The sequence below is a fragment of the Lytechinus pictus genome, chromosome 5 (genome assembly GCF_037042905.1).
Source record: "Lytechinus pictus isolate F3 Inbred chromosome 5, Lp3.0, whole genome shotgun sequence".
In the NCBI taxonomy this organism is placed as follows: domain Eukaryota; kingdom Metazoa; phylum Echinodermata; class Echinoidea; order Temnopleuroida; family Toxopneustidae; genus Lytechinus; species Lytechinus pictus.
This window is the reverse complement of record NC_087249.1, coordinates 36,915,979-36,932,812: the sequence shown is the minus strand read 5'-3', so window position 1 is coordinate 36,932,812 and position 16,834 is coordinate 36,915,979. Positions and strand designations below refer to the sequence as shown.

The following is a 16,834-nucleotide window of genomic DNA, read 5'->3' as shown; positions in this document are numbered from 1 at the left end:
ATTTATGATAATATTTAAGATAGCTAGAGGGTTATCACATCTTACGCTGTCCGCCTTCTTTCTTGCTAAAAATCGATGGCCACTTGTAGTAACAAGTATTCCTCCCAACCTTTCTTTCATTCACCCTTTATTTTGCCTGTCTCTTTTTTCTATCCCTTTTTTCTTTTTTTCTTTATTTCTTTCTTTCGTCCTTCCTTTCGTTCTGTCTTTCTTTATTTCATTTAGGCCTATTTCTTTTCGCTTTTTCTTCCTTTCTATCTGTTTGTCTTTTTTCATTTCTTTCATTCTTCATTTTGTTTTATTCTTTTGAATCTTTTAACTTTTTCCTTATTTTTTTTTTGCGTTATTTTATTTATTCTTTCTTTTTCTTTTTTTAAAATTGAATTTATTTCTGTTAAAAACAAATAACAATACATATAAAATTATACATGTGAATTGATAAATGAAAAACGGGAGGATGGCCCTGCTCAGCAACATCAATCATGGTGCTGCTGGTCTACCGAGGGGTCCTTCCTTTTTTATTTTCCCTTTCCGATTTTTTTCCTTTTTTTCTTTACTAAGTTTTTTTTCTTTCACCTTTTCTCTCTTTCCTCCTGTTTTTTTTCCTTTCTTCCTTCACTTTATTTATTTTTGTAATCTTTTTATTTCTTCATTTTTTAGGGTAAATTATACTTCACTTTTTTCTTTATTCTTTCCATTAATCTTTCTTCGTTTTATCATTCATTCTTCATTTTTCCTGCCTTTTTATTTTCCCTTTCTTTTTCTTTCCTTCTTTGAATTTACCTTTCTTTTTATCTTTATTTAGTTTTCAATTTTGCTTTACTTTTCCTTTCATCTTTTATCTTCCCTCTCTTATCTCTTTCTTTCTCTCCCTCTCTTTCTTTATTTCTTTGTTTCATTTTCTCTTTTTCTCTCTTCCTTCACTTTTTACATATTTTTATTCCTTCCTTTTTTTACTTTCTTTCATTCGTTTTTTCTAACTTTTTTTGGTTCTTTATTCCTTCATTTTATCCCTTTTAATCTGTTTATTTTGTACTTTTTCGTTTTTTCCCCTTTAAGTTTTTTTTCCTATTCCTTCTTTATTTTTCCTTCAATTTTATATTCCTCTTTTTATCATTGATTATCATTCTATGTATTCCTCCTTTTTTTTTCTTGTATTCTTTCCTTTTTATTTCTTTTCATTTTTAAAATTTTCTTTAAAGTTCCTTTTGCTTGCTTTCTTTCGTTTACCTTTTCTTTCTTTCATTGTTTTCTGCATTGATCCTTTTATTTTTTTAAATTTCTGCTTCATTCTGACCCTTTTCTGTCTTCTTACTTACCTACTTACTTTACTTCTCTCTTCCTGTTTTATTCTTATTCGCAACTGCTTTCTTTACCTTTTTTCTTTACTTTCTTTCTTTCTTTATTTTGTGCACGTGTCTCGAAATAATAATCAGTCATTGCGTATAAAATGCCTATTTCGCGCAGTGCGCAAGAAACAGTGCACGCGCAGCGCCCATGATATTCTCTTCACATAAGGAACGCTTTTATTGGTTAAACTGCCAATATAAAGCGCATTTTGATTGGTAATATCTTAACAAGTGTACGCCTCTGGCAGTCTCGCCTGCATTACGCAATTTAATATAGCAGCAGTGCTAACTTTGAAAACTACTATAAAATAATCATTCACAAAAACATCATTCATATAATGACATAATACCACGTTCATTGACCATAAATGACATTTGAACGGAGACTTAAGACTGTCAACTACACCCATGTCCACATTTCATTCACTCTATCCATAAACTTTCAAAGTTATGATGGCAATTCAACAATTACCCCAACATGGCCTAAGTTTATTGACCTTTACTGACCTTTGACCTTAGTTTTGTGACCTGAAACTCACAGGGGATGTTCAGTGATGCTTGATTACTCTTATATCCCAAGTTTTATGAACTAGATCCATAAACTTTCAGAGTTAGGATGGTAATTCAACAAATACCCCCAACCTGGCCAAAGTTCATTGACCTTTAATGACCTTTGACCATGGTCATGTGACCTGAAACTCGTACAGGATGTTCAGTGATACTTGATTACTCTTATGTCCAAGTTTTATGAACTAGATCCGTAACCTTTCAGAGTTAGGATGGTAATTTAACAAATACCCCCAACATGGCCAAAGTTCATTGACCTTAAATGACCATTGACCATGGTCATGTGACCTGAAACTCGTACAGGATGTTCAGTGATACTTGATTACTCTTATGTCCAAGTTTTATGAACTAGATCCGTAACCTTTCAGAGTTAGGATGGTAATTTAACAAATACCCCCAACATGGCCAAAGTTCATTGACCTTAAATGACCATTGACCATGGTCATGTGACCTGAAACTCGCACAGGATATTCAGTGGTACTTGATTAACCTAATGTCCAAGTTTCATAAACTAGATCCATAAATTTTCAAAGTTATGATGGTAATTCAACAAATACCCCCAACTTGGCCAAAGTTCATTGACCCTAAATGACCTTTGACCTTGGTCATGTGACCTGAAACTCAAGCAGGATGTTCACTAATACTTGATTAACCTTATGTCTAAGTTTCATGGACTAGATCCATATATTTTCAAAGTTATGATAGTAATTCAACAAATACCCCCAACTTGACCAAAGTTCATTGACCCTAAATGACCTTTGACCTTGGTCACGTGACCTGAAACTCGAGCAGGATGTTCACTAATACTTGATTAATCTTATGCCCAAGTTTCATGAACTAGGTCCATATACTTTCTAAGTTATGATGTCATTTCAAAAACTTAACCTTCGGTTAAGATTTTGAAAATAATTTTCCCAACATGGTCTAAGTTCATTGACCCTAAATGACCTTTGACCTTGGTCATGTGACCTGAAACTCAGGCAGGATGTTCAGTAATACTTGATTAACCTTATGTCCAAGTTTCATGAACTAGGTCCATATACTTTCTAAGTTATGATGTCATTTCAAAAACTTAACCTTAGGTTAAGATTTGATGTTGACGCCGCCGCCGCCGCCGCCGTCGCCGTCGGAAAAGCGGCGCCTATAGTCTCGCTCTGCTATGCAGGCGAGACAAAAATGGGCGTGTTGAAGATAAGAAGGAGGCAGTCCTTACAGAGATAAGAACGCGTTAAGAAGATTTTCAGAATACCGATTTGCAATGATTTTAGCGTCTTCTTATCTCATTGAGATAAGAACAAAGATAAGAACAAAGATAAGAACGTTTTCAGAATACCACCCCAGGGCTTTTTCTGGTGAAAAACGTTCCATTTTCAATTTTTAACATATTTTTTAAATGGACATAAAAAAAGCAAAATCGCTTACCTTGGCCAAGAAAGTGACTTCGCATGCCTCTTCCATGGAAATAAAAGGAAGGTCGCTGGTGGCGCTAATACAGTTTACAACCTTAATTCAGCTTGTCTGTATTTTTAAAACTAGATTCTTGATTTTTTGTATGCGCAATTCCAATGATTGTTTGATAACATAGAGACACCAAAAAATGCAATAACTTAAAAAATGTACTTTTTTATTATTTTTGCTGACGATAATACTTTTTGGAAAATATTCAAAGCGATGACAAATTAAACAAAAAATATAAAAAATTCTACGTACCTTGAACGAAGCCCCGCAAGTGCTACCATTCGTTTGTCAATTAACGTTCCACCAAAGTCTTTACAGTAAAAAGATTGGACACTTTGCCGACTTCGCGTAACGCTTTGCATCGATTTACGTGTAAGATAGTTTTTGTGTCTAGTCTTTCCCTTGTAGTGTCTTTGATATGAAGATAAATCACGCGCCCTCTTTCGCTCATTAGACGAAAAATTTGAGAACTCGCAAGGTTGCTCCATATTTTGTCAACGAGAAGAAAAATCAATGCTGAAATGAAGCTATTTGAGGGATATTCCTCATATTAGGAGGAATTGACTTCGCATCGTTTGGTAAGTTTCGTAGGAGGACTTCATTCTGTAAATCCTCTTATTAAATTTGCAGGAATTTGTTGCATTGTTGAATGTGCCGTGTCTTCAATTTTCCTGTACACGGCGGCAGAGTTACACCCATGGGTGGTTTAGACCTAAATAAAACAGTGTAATTCAAATTTGAAGCTATATCAAAAGAAACAAGTGGAACGCCTCTGGCAGTCTCGCCTGCATTACGCGATTTAATATAGCAGCAGTGCTAACTTTGAAAACTACTATAAAATAATCATTCACAAAAACATCATTCATATAATGACATAATACCACATTCATTGACCATAAATGACATTTGAACGGTGACTTAAGACTTGTCAACTACACCCATGTCCACATTTTATTCACTCTATCCATAAACTTTGATGGCAATTCAACAATTACCCCAACATGGCCTAAGTTTATTGACCTTAACTGACCTTTGACCTTGGTTTTGTGACCTGAAACTCACAGGGGATGTTCAGTGATACTTGATTACTCTTGTATCCCAAGCTTTATGAACTAGATCCATAAACTTTCATAGTTAGGATGGTAATTCAACAAATACCCCTAACATGGCCAAAGTTTATTGACCTTTAATGACCTTTGACCATGGTCATGTGACCTGAAACTCGTACAGGATGTTCAGTGATACTTGATTACTCTTATGTCCAAGTCTTATGAACTAGATCCATAAACTTTCAGAGTTAGGATGGTAATTTAATAAATACCCCCAACACGGCCAAAGTTCATTGACCTTAAATGACCATTGACCATGGTCATGTGACCTGAAACTCGCACAGGATATTCAGTGGTACTTGATTAACCTAATGTCCAAGTTTCATGAACTAGATCCATAAATTTTCAAAGTTATGATGGTAATTCAACAAATACCCCCAATTTGGCCAAAGTTCATTGACCCTAAATGACCTTTGACCTTGGTCATGTGACCTGAAACTCAGGCAGGATGTTTACTAATACTTGATTAACCTTATGTCCAAGTTTCATGAACTAGATCCATAACTTTTCAAAGTTATGATAGTAATTCAACAAATAACCCCAACTTGACCAAAGTTCATTGACCCTAAATGACCTTTGACCTTGGTCATGTGACCTGAAACTCAAGCAGGATGTTCACTAATACTTGATTAAGCTTATGCCCAAGTTTCATGAACTAGGTCCATATACTTTCTAAGTTATGATGTCATTTCAAAAACTTAACCTTCGGTTAAGATTTTGAAAAAAATTCTCCCAACATGGTCTAAGTTCATTGACCCTAAATGACCTTTGACCTTGGTCATATGACCTGAAACTCAGGCAAGATGTTCAGTAATACTTGATTAACCTTATGTCCAAGTTTCATGAACTAGGTCCATATACTTTCTAAGTTATGATGTCATTTAAAAAAACTTAACCTTAGGTTAAGATTTGATGTTGACGCCGCCGCCGCCGTCGGAAAAGCGGCGCCTATAGTCTCGCTCTGCTATGCAGGCGAGACAAAAAATGGATTCCATGATGTTATTACATAAATTTTACCCCTTCATATCTCATTTTGCCATACCACACACTTATTTCATGGCAAAATACAGTATGCCTGAAGGTAAAATGAGTATATTGACATTTGATAAGCAATACAGATGCCTACAAATGAACGCAAAACCATTTGTATAATAATACAGGGTTATGATGGGGTGACCATAATTTGCGCACATTTTAAAAATCAACATGAAGTTGATTTTCAATCATAAATTTCTCACAGCTCACACAAAATTAATCAAAATCATGGATACCAAACGGAAGGCAAGATCCTAAAGTCAAATTCACTTGATAGAATTATAAAGTAGGTCAAGGGTTTCGCTGGTATTGCGCTCTCAAAATTCCATGGCGATCGACTAGTGCGCACTCGGCTGAAAAAGTGTCATATAAAGGGTGACCTTGATTTGCGCACAATCGTTTTTGTAAGGCTTTAGAAAAGAAATCAAGCAGACAAAGGTAAGATAATTATATCAGATGGAGGTTAAAATGCCATAAATTTGGTTGGTATCACATTTTACTTATTTATTTGGAGACTTCTGCTTGCAAACTGGCGAATTCTTGATGCTTGTCGAGAAGGTCGGATTTTCTCGGAGCGGACGCAAAAGGTAACAAAATTTGCAGAAGTTTTGCTAATATTTTCATTAATAGAGACCTTACCTTCCAAGAAAATTACTATACTGGGCAATTTCAAGTCGCTCTTTCTGTTGGTGATATCAGTTTATCTAAATATTAATTAGATATTGAGGTATTCGCCCGTGCGCAAAATTAGGTAACGCGCGAATTAAGGTCACACTACCATATAAAGTTGATGTGTTTCTTGTTAAACAAAATATCCTCTCCAGACGCCTATTTTTGTTACCATATTTCAGTTAACTATTTAAACATGTAAAAATGGACTTGACGCTCTGTAATTTTAGATATTATGTCCCAACAACAACTCTCATTTTTGACCCCCAGTGAGACTAAAAGTGTACACTTAGTGTGAAATGACCCACATATATGGGAGGCGGTTCAAGGCTCCATGATGAAGAAGTATATGTCAAAAAATATTTTACGATTCGTGATATTTATTAGGTACGTGACAATCCGCGCTTCGGCTGGTTATTTCCTTGCACCGCGCTATCGTTCCGCCTCTTGTTCGAGTGCACAGTGCATGTCTCTGCTAAAATCGCTGTAGCGGGGCTATTTTTAGACCTTACATCATGAATGGGGTATCGATCAAGAGATCGGGAATCCCACTTGATATCGCTTATTTTTTTTCCGTACGATGAACAAGGACTGAGATACGTCGACCATCAAAAGATTGGAGACGGATTCGATGCCTTGAATTTCAAAAAAGGAAGGTATGTATAGTTTTGAACGTTATATATCTTCGTAGAATATTTATTTAATTACCTGCATATGAAATATCTAAGTGATTTGATTACTGAAACAATGTTTTTTAGCTCCGAAACTTGCTGTATGTGCCAAGCAAAAATTGGCTGCATGACCGCGCACGTATTATAGGCATCCTGGCGAATTTTCACGGTGCTGCGCTGGGCTATTATGTGGCTGCCAGCTGTGCTAGGGCGCTGATCTTGCTGCTTGCTGAAGTGGGGTTTATTGTTTGTTTACCAAATTAACTGCTCTTTTCTTTCGTGTTTTGGATTAATATAACTGCATTCAAAGATATTGGGGGGGGGGCACATCTCCAAATTTATTTTGAAAAAGAAAGCTTGGCAGATTGAGGCTAATATCAGTGTGAGTGTGTGAATCGGCTCACCAGGACTACGAGGCAGGACCCATTCCCCTTCTTTTAAAAAATAATTATTTTTTAATAGCTTCTTTCATATTCTTTATTTTCTCTTTTCTTTTTTATTTTCTTCACTTTTCTTTTCCTTTTTTAAAATTTTCATTTCTTTTCTTTAATGTTCTTTTGTTTTCTTTTCATATTTCCCCTTAAGGTTTTCTTTTATTTTTATTTTTATGTTTCTTTTTTAATTTTTGTATTGTTTATTTTTTAAATTTTTGTATTGTTTATTTTTTCAATTTTTTTGGTCAAGTTTCATTATTTGGAGACTGGATTTGCTTTTGAAAGGAGAATATCTTATATGTTGATTTTTTATTAAAATGCACGAACTATGTTGTTTATTTTTTTGTTGTAATTTTTTTTTCACTCTTGTAAGAAAATACATGAAAACTCAGAGGAAAGAATATTTCATTTTCAGATGGGTCTAAGTCCTGTATTTATGTTTTTAGTGGTTTTTTTTTACTTTTTTTTTTAAATTTACTTTTCTTTTTTATTCATTCAGGGTGCAGGTGGGGGTTGTGTTTTAAACTGGAAAATGGGGATGGGATAGGTACAAGTTTTTGTGTCACTTTTGTTTCTCTTGTTTTAATGTTTGTTTGGAGCTTTGATGTCTGTTTTGTTGTTTAGAGCTTTGTCATCTTTTTATCCTGGTTGTTTTTTGTTTTGTTTTGAAAGAAATAGACCACTCTTTTCCTTTTCTTTTGGCTTCAACTAATAATTTGAATTTATTTATTTTTCTTAAAAAAAAGAGAGCTCAAAAAGGGCCTTTGTAATACAATGTGTGTATACAAATCTAAGAAATACATTGAAAACTGATATATTAAAGCTTAATTTTATACTTCTTGATACTTGAAATAAATTGCATACAATGCTACATAACATATTTTACACTCAGCTGCTCATCCCTCCTAAAAAAATGAATCAAATGTCCATTGTCTCTAAAATCAAAAGCTACATATTATACATGTACAACAAATTGTTGAAACAATAGAATACATAAGGAATTGGTGAAACAATCAAATACATCAGAAAAAAGCACACTTGTATTTTTATTTGGTCATACAAAGTACAAAAGGGATAATTTTTATACGTAAAAAAAGGACCCCTGTACATACATGTATACAAAATTTACAATACTTAAGTTGAAAAAGAGCTTGTAATTTATATCAGAAAAACAAGGAAATAAATAAATTTGTTTAGGAAATTATCTACATGATGCTGTTTTGATGCCAACTAAATTATATAAATTATCTATCATGATCACCTTCATTTGGCAAAAAAAAGAGGCGAGTAATTGTGATTTTGCGTAATTTGCATAATTAATTCGGATTAATTAGAATAAATTATTTTACACATAATTAGAAGAAAAATTACAAGATGAAATGATTACACATCGATTGAGTCTTCTTTCTCCTTTCCATTGATACCTATACAAATTACTTCATAGGGCTAAAAAACAAAGAAGTTAGAGCCTGTTGAAGACTTGGGTTCAAAATGGTCACAAAAATCGGTTCTGTACTCCATTGACTTTACATTAAGACAATGACCACAAATTTGTGGTATCATTTGAAAGGTCTTTTAAAGAGCTTTCAAATGATACCAAATTTATTCATATTTGATGATTTTCATGTTTTTTGTCACATACCTATATTTATTGGCCGATGCAAGTATTTTTTAAATCTAAGTTGGCAGCTCTACACACGTGTGGCATCTATGATCTAGGTATCTATCGATAACAAAAGACTGCAAAATGGCGATGTAAACAGACTTGGTAAGTGAACGCTCGTGTTCTTAATATTTTTTAATTTTACTACTATTTATTCTATAAATATTAGGAACTTTATTAAAAACTGGGTCTGGGGTTGCCCCGGGAACCTCGACACGACGTCTTTAGACAGTGTCGAGGTCCTGAATGCAACCACTCATTATCACCAGAGTACAAAACTTCGCGATGGTAAAGCGTGACTGTTTGCTTGGTGTGTTTTTTTTTATATAACTTCCTAATTTGGAAAAAAATAGATCTATATTCATGAAAAAATAATTATTAAAATGAAAAAAAAAATAGATCTATATTTATGAAAAAATATTTATTTCATATATATTTTTATTTTGTTACATTTTGTGTTTTTATGATAATTTATTTTTTTTGTCATTTGTTATATTCTTTCTTTCTCCTTCTTTTTTATGCTTTGTTTATGGGAAAGGGGGGGGGGGGGGGTAAAGCGTGACTGTTCGCTTGGTGTTTTTTTTTTTATATAACTTCCTAAAATTATTTTGATTTAATGATACTAAGGCCAAGAGAATGAAAGTTTTAGATTTGCGTCCACCGCCCGCATGCTCCAAAACCTCCCGCATGAAAATTTCATTATTTCAAAAAAATTTCATTATTTCAATAAAAAAATCATTTCCTTGCTCTCCATCACGAAATTACAAGTTCCAAACTACGCAGTTACTACGTGCATACGGTATACCACTGCAGCGCACCTTCGATCTTCGCACAGCTAGCTAGCTGTGGCAAATTGTCCATAGACTGTGTACAACGGATAGACTGTCTCGGTTCAGCGAATCGGAGATCGCTGATTGGCCAATCGCGCAGATCACATCACGACTACGTGGTCGCCAAAATAATTCCTTCGGACTGCGTGCGAAAGTATCGATAGCGATAACGATATCCGGTCACATTGTCTACCCGGGAAATGGTCTTGGTTCGTAATCGGATCGCTCCAGTATCGATCGAAAATTATCGAGACTCGACAATTTCATGCATATTCACGAGACGCTCCGAAACCCGGAAATCAATTGACTTTGTACATGTTGCAATAGACTCTACAAACTCCAACGAACACGATGCCATATCGACGCTAATTCGTAAGATTTTGACCGAAAAGCAAGAAGTAATCGAAATTCACTTACCTGTGCGGTATCGGTGAGAAAATAGATCCTCCGAGAATAAAGTTCATAATTCATATAAAATATAGGAAAGTGAAATTCTAGGTCGATTTTGGTACGAGGTGATAGAGAATTGCACACTTGTTTTGGTGGAATACTGTGTGGGGCTATGGAAGGCTTGCAATGCGCATGCTTACTATATTTTCATTCATAAATTGGCTCTCGGCAGTGGCTAGATGACGTCATGTAATAAGCAAAATGTACACGCCCGCTAGATAATGAATAATGAATAATGAAAAAAAGCTTCATGTCATTTGAAAAATTTTCGGACGCAAATCTAATACCTTACTTCTCATGGCCTAAAAATGAACAAAATATTTATCAATAGTGTGCTTGTGCATTATATTCAGAGATTTCTAGATCAGAAATTTTTAGTCCGTATTATTATTATTCCCTTTGTGATTATGAAATATCAAAGAAATATTTACAAATGGATTCTAATTTTAAATTTAGAATAACCAATTTACGATTTTCTTAATTATGAATTCTGATTCAATAATGTAAATGATTTCATGTTATTTATCTTTTTCACATGTTATAACAATGAGGAAGGAATAAATATGATTTTAAAACAAAAGGAAATACTTAAAAACAATTTTGCCTGCTTTAAAAAGAAATATCAAGATAATGTTAAGAATAAATAATTGTAATTTAAAAAAAATTATGCCGCTTTGATAATCTCCAATCACCATTTGCTTTTTAATTCACTGCATGGCAGTAGCATAATCAACCCCTCACCTGCCCCCCCCCCCTAAACAAAATTGGTATGAAACGACCTCTAATTTTGTGTTAAAGACCTTTTTTTTTGCTTGTCAAATTCAAAACATTGAACTCACTGCCGGATCCAGGGGGGGGGGGGGGCAAAGCCGGCTCGTGCTCCCCCCCCCCCTTTGAGAACAAAATGAAAATTTGTGATGTAAAAATTGTGTTAAAACCGAACTGTGCCCCCTTCCATTTGACAGTGAAGACTTTTTCTTTTCTTTTTTATTCTCGATTTTTTTTCGGGGGACGAAATATCCTTATTTTTTGGTTGAAAAACTTTTTTCTTTGCTTGTCAAATTTTTCATTGGAAAAATGTGCCCCCCTTTTGGAAAATCATGGATCCGCCCCTGATTGAACTCATTTATATGAAGCTTCTAGTTCTACACTGTCAAAAATAATTTAAACAACGCTGTTTACTGTGAGAATTGCACAGTAGTTGTTTAAACATTTTAAAAAAGTGTTCAAAATCTTTAACAATCATGTTTTCATTATTGATAATTTAATATTTGAATTTAATTATTGATAATTAAATATTTGAATTTGAAATTTTGAACTGTGTTTTTTTAAGATTTTAAACTGTTTAAAACAATCACTTTGTGATTCACATCGTAAACAGCGTTTTAAAATTTATTTTAACAGAGTGTATTTGGATGATTAGGAACTTAAGTGACATGCTAAATATCAAATTAATGGCGCAAAAATAGGCGACAGGAGATTGATGACATGAACTTCCATATAATGCTATAGTAATATTGTACTTTCTTTTTTTATATATAAGGTACGGCACAATTTTTATAACTGCCCCTTTTAAATGAGGAACAGGCCGTCCGCGGTCCCCAAATAAATCATGACTGACTAGTAAAGAGCTGAAAAACGGAAGAAGTAGCCTTTGTGGATAATTGACGGCATTATTATTATAGAGTTTACCACCCTGACCTATAAGGATCGGAAATGTTGTGTGATCAATTTGAAGACAATATGACTTCATATACTTTGACCTATAATCTTAATACTAATTCCGTTCCAAAATATTATTCTTTAAAACTTGATGCCGCCACGAAACACACTAGCAATATAGCCGAGATGAAAAAACGGAGTAGTATAGAAAGGTAAACAAATGAGAAAAACAATGATTTTCTCGCAAACATGCGTGGAAGCAAATGTTTAGAGAGAATGAGAAAGAAAATCCCGCAAAGCTATCTTTTTCGCCATTGTTTCCCCCTTCGCTATCACCGTTTCTCCTTTTTTTTTTTGGGGGGGGGCGTTAGGGTGGGGAAGATCATCCCACCGCCTCCTTGCTACGTACTTGTTATAGAAAAAAAGGAAAAAGTGCATGATAAAGGTCTAACTTGTATTGGGATGTTATGACAAAATCTATCACAAAATTTGATTTCTGCGTCAATTCTTCAATTGTATAGTAGTAGAAGTATAGATAAGCTGATTTAGTGTCACTATGATTATTCATTAATTCTTAAGCAAAAACAATATAAAGAATGGAATGTCTTTAGAAAAAAAACCTCTTGGACGCCAGGAAAACAATCAGACAAGCAGGATTATGCGTCCTATAATGAGCAACTCAATTCTTAGTAATTATAGGCCTATACTTATCCCGCAGAGATTTATATACTCAATGATTGAAGCTTAAAAAATGCCAACAAGATGAATGATAACATATTAATCTTACGATCTCCGTTCAAACATAATACAAATTAATACATCAATATTGTATGAAAATGGTTGTTGGATGATAAAGAGATTTGCATATATTTTCATTTCATTTATTTATTTCAAATTCTCATTAAAACATACAACATACATTTCAAATTGAAACTAAGGATACATGCACAGTATACAAAATAAACAAAATGGAAAACATAACAAGAGAGAGAAACTAGAACTGCAATCGTTTCCGAACGATGTGCATGCATTGACGCGTCTGATTGAAAGGTCAAGTCCACCTCAGAAAAATCTTGATTTGAATCAATAGGGAAAAATCAGACAAGCACAATGCTAAAAATTTCATCAAAATCGGACGTAAAATAAGAAAGTTATGACATTTCAAAGTTTCGCTTATTTTTAACAAAATAGTTATATGAACGAGCCAGTTACTTCCAAATGGGAGAGATGATGATGTCACTCACTCAAAATGGCGCATGCACTGTCATGCATGAATGATTTAAGAAAATGAAATAAGAGGTACACAATAATGTATCATGGACAACATGTCTACCAAATCGAAATGAATTTGGATGAGGAGCTCAGGCAGGGGAGGACTAACAAAAATTACATGTTAATCAAAGTGGATTTTGGTACATTGTGCCCTCCATAGGAAGTAACATTCTCGAGTCAAACAGATTTCGTCCATTTTCAAACCATTGGCCGCTCAACAGAGATAGACGCATGTCTACTAAATCGGAATGAATTTGGATGAGGAACGGAGGCAGGGGAGGACTAACAAAAATTACATGTTAATCAAATTGGATTTTGGCAGATTTTGCACTCCATAGGAAGCTACATTCTCAAGTCAACCATTTTAGACCACATTGCACCCCATAGGTTAAGTTCGTTTTTGTGTGAAACCGATCCCATAGACATTGTGTACAATTCTGTTGTTGATAATGTGTGCATTGTGAGCAGTATACCATGTGTTCAGATTGATTGATCTTGAAATTTTCTGTTGTAACCTATGTCGTATTTGGTATCACTGGAAAGAGCATTCCAATGCGGTGACATTGATACCACTTTTTTTCGTGCGCAGGCAATAGACCGGAAGTAAATGCCATATAAAGAAAGACATTAAAAATGAAGGTTTTGCACAATAATTTCAAGCTGACGTCAGATTTTTGTCGGTTTCTGTTACAAAAGGTTGACGAACGGTTGAAGTATATATCAATACTCATATCTGCCAAGTTAGAAAGGATAAGCTTCAATAATAAGGAAATAAGAGCAAGTTAAAGTTGTGCTGGCATTATAGTGCATTTTGGGGTATTTTGCTGATTTTCGGGAGCATTTTTCAGATATTTCGTCAGCAGTAAGGTATATATTTTTCTAAATGGCATGAAAGGGCATATCTTGAACACCCTAAATTTAAAAAAAGGTACGGGTATGGCCATGCATGACGCGATGAGGAGCATTCAAAGGTAAGCGTTTTTGAAACTTTAAAGGGCGCTATTTCAATAACGGAAGGTCAGTGATGCATGAAAACTATGCCGTATGTATGATATGGTACCAGTTTTAATTTCTGAGAATATGAGCTCGAAATGAATAAAAACAAGAAAGTTATGGCTATTTTACGATTTTTTTACTTTACATTTCAATAAATATGAAGTTTTTGAAGGAAGGCTATTTCGGATTTGAATTTAGGGCATGAAGATGGCATTTTGAAGGTCAGCTTATACGTCGCAGATGATGGAGCATCTCTTTGACTATCTATAGCAATTTGTTAGAAGTCTGTAGAATGCAGGATGCGGGAGTTAGGACGAGATTAGTAATGGTATGCAAATGGACTTGAAATTTACAAAATGGCGCCTAGATGGTCATGCATGAGTGATTTCGGAAAAAGAAAGACGAGGGGCACAACTAGGGATGCTGGACAACATGTCTACAAAGTTTGGATGAATTTGGATGAGGGACGGAGCCAGGGTAGAGCTAACAAAAACCATGTGTTAAACAAATGGGATTTGGTGGAAGAAGAAGAAGACGACGGAATAGGAATACGGAACAAGAACAATGCATTGTCGCCATTGGGCGTCAATGCAAAGAAGAAGACGACGGAATAGGAATACGGAACAAGAACAATGCATTGTCGCCGTTGGGCGTCAATGCAAAAATATGTGGGAGCCAGCATTGGACTCTGTGATGATATTTTTACAATCATTTTACATCACGGAGTCCTCTAGGCTAAGGCTAGCCAGCAAAGGCCTGTCAGAGGCTGGGTTCCAGAAAATAGGCATCAATATCTTAAAGAGATGGTTTGCTGATCACTCAATAATTCTGATCAACGAATATATTCCTATGAGTGTTCATTTATTTCTTCACTTGTTTATTTACATATATCTATACAGTTTCCAATAATAATAATAATTAAACAAAAACTTGTAGTACGATACCATGTGCATAATCTCTCGAAAACAATGAAGAAACAAAGAAGAAAAAGAGAGGATAAAGACAAGAAAAAAATTAGAGACAAAAAAAGAAAAATGACGAAGAAGAAAAAAAGGAAAAGAGCAAAAGGCAAAAGAGAAGAATAAACAAAGGGAAGAAAGAAAAAGAAAACAGACCCCCAAAAAATGAAAAGTAGGTAGAGGAACAAAGTAAGAAGAATAAAAAAGGGGGGAAAGAAAATAAAACAGAACAAAAGAAAAGAATGGAGGAGAAAGAAAGAAAAAAAAATAATTCAAACGAAAATGTTATTTCTTTCAAAGAACAAGTGGAATGCCTCTGGCCGTCTCACCTGCATCACGCGATTCAATATAGCAGCAGTGCTGATTTTGAAAACTACTATAACTCGCACAAGATGTTCAGTGATACTTGGTTACTCTTATTTCCTCGTTTTATGAACTAGACCAATACACTTATAGACATATGACGGCAATTCAACAAATACCCCCAACGTGGCCAAAGTTCTTTGACCTTACATGACCTTTGACCTTGATCATGTGACCTGAAACTTGCACAGGATGTTCAGTGATACTTGATTACTATTATGTCCAAGTTTTATGAACTAGACCAACACACTTTCAAATTTATGGCTGTAATTCAACAAATACCCCAATTTGGCCAAAGTTCATTGACCCTAAATGACCTTTGACCTTGATCATGTGACCTGAAACTTGCACAGGGTGTTCAGTAATACTTGATTACTATTATGTCCAAGTTTCATGAATCAGATCCATAAACTTTCAAAGTTATGATGGTAATTCAACAGATACCCCCAATTCGGCCAAAGTTCATTGACCCTAAATGACCTTTGACCTTGGTCATGTGATGTGAAACTCATGCAGGATGTTCAGTGATACTTGATTAACCTTATGTATAAGTTTCATGAACTAGGTCCATATATTTTCTAAGTTATGATGACATTTCAAAAACTTAACCTTAGGTTAAGATTTTGATGTTGATTCCCCCAACATGGTCTAAGTTCATTGACCCTAAATGACCTTTGACCTTGGTCATGTGACATGAAACTCAGGCAGGATGTTCAGTAATACTTGATTAACCTTATGGCCAAGTTTCATGAACTAGGTCCATATACTTTCTAAGTTATGCTGTCATTTCAAAAACTTAACCTCAGGTTAAGATTTGGTGTTGACGCCGCCGCCGCCGTCGCCGCCGCAGTCGGAAAAGCGGCGCCTATAGTCTCACTCTGCTATGCAGGTGAGACAAAAAACCAAAGCCGTAGCTAAAATAGTCGCCAGGCAAAAGGGAGAAGCAAGAATTTACGGAACTAGACTCATGAATATTCTTAACAATCTCTCCGACGCATCAAATGATAGCCTTTTGTCGGGGCCTTCTGTTGTATTTTCTATATGGACTTTAGTGGTATTGGCAGGATCTGATGATAATACGAACTTACTAAAATCGCATATTCAATTATTATTTATTTTTAAAGTATTTTTTTCTCTTTTATCGTTTGTTTTTTTGCCCGTTTGGTGATAAAAATCAATTTATCTTGTTGCCTCGTCAAAAGGCTATATCGATCCTCCATTGCTTCCTGTACGAACAACTTTTAATGCACACCGGCAAATTTTTCCTCCGTTTTTGCCTAGTTTTGGGGTATTATTTCTTCGTTTTGAGGACCGCCCATATCCCGGCTTAAGTTGTAAGTATGTATT

General features: G+C 34.8%; 1 long non-coding RNA gene across 1 annotated transcript; it reads right to left on the bottom strand.

Annotated features, from left to right (window-relative positions):
- Positions 1–966: 966 nt before the first annotated feature.
- LOC135154293 (uncharacterized) lies at positions 967–7,308 on the bottom strand. The gene is made up of 2 exons (XR_010293749.1): positions 5,380–7,308; positions 967–5,186 (listed from the first exon to the last, which is right to left on the bottom strand). It is a non-coding gene; the product is annotated as an uncharacterized LOC135154293 (long non-coding RNA).
- Between the last annotated feature and the right edge of the window lie 9,526 nt (positions 7,309–16,834).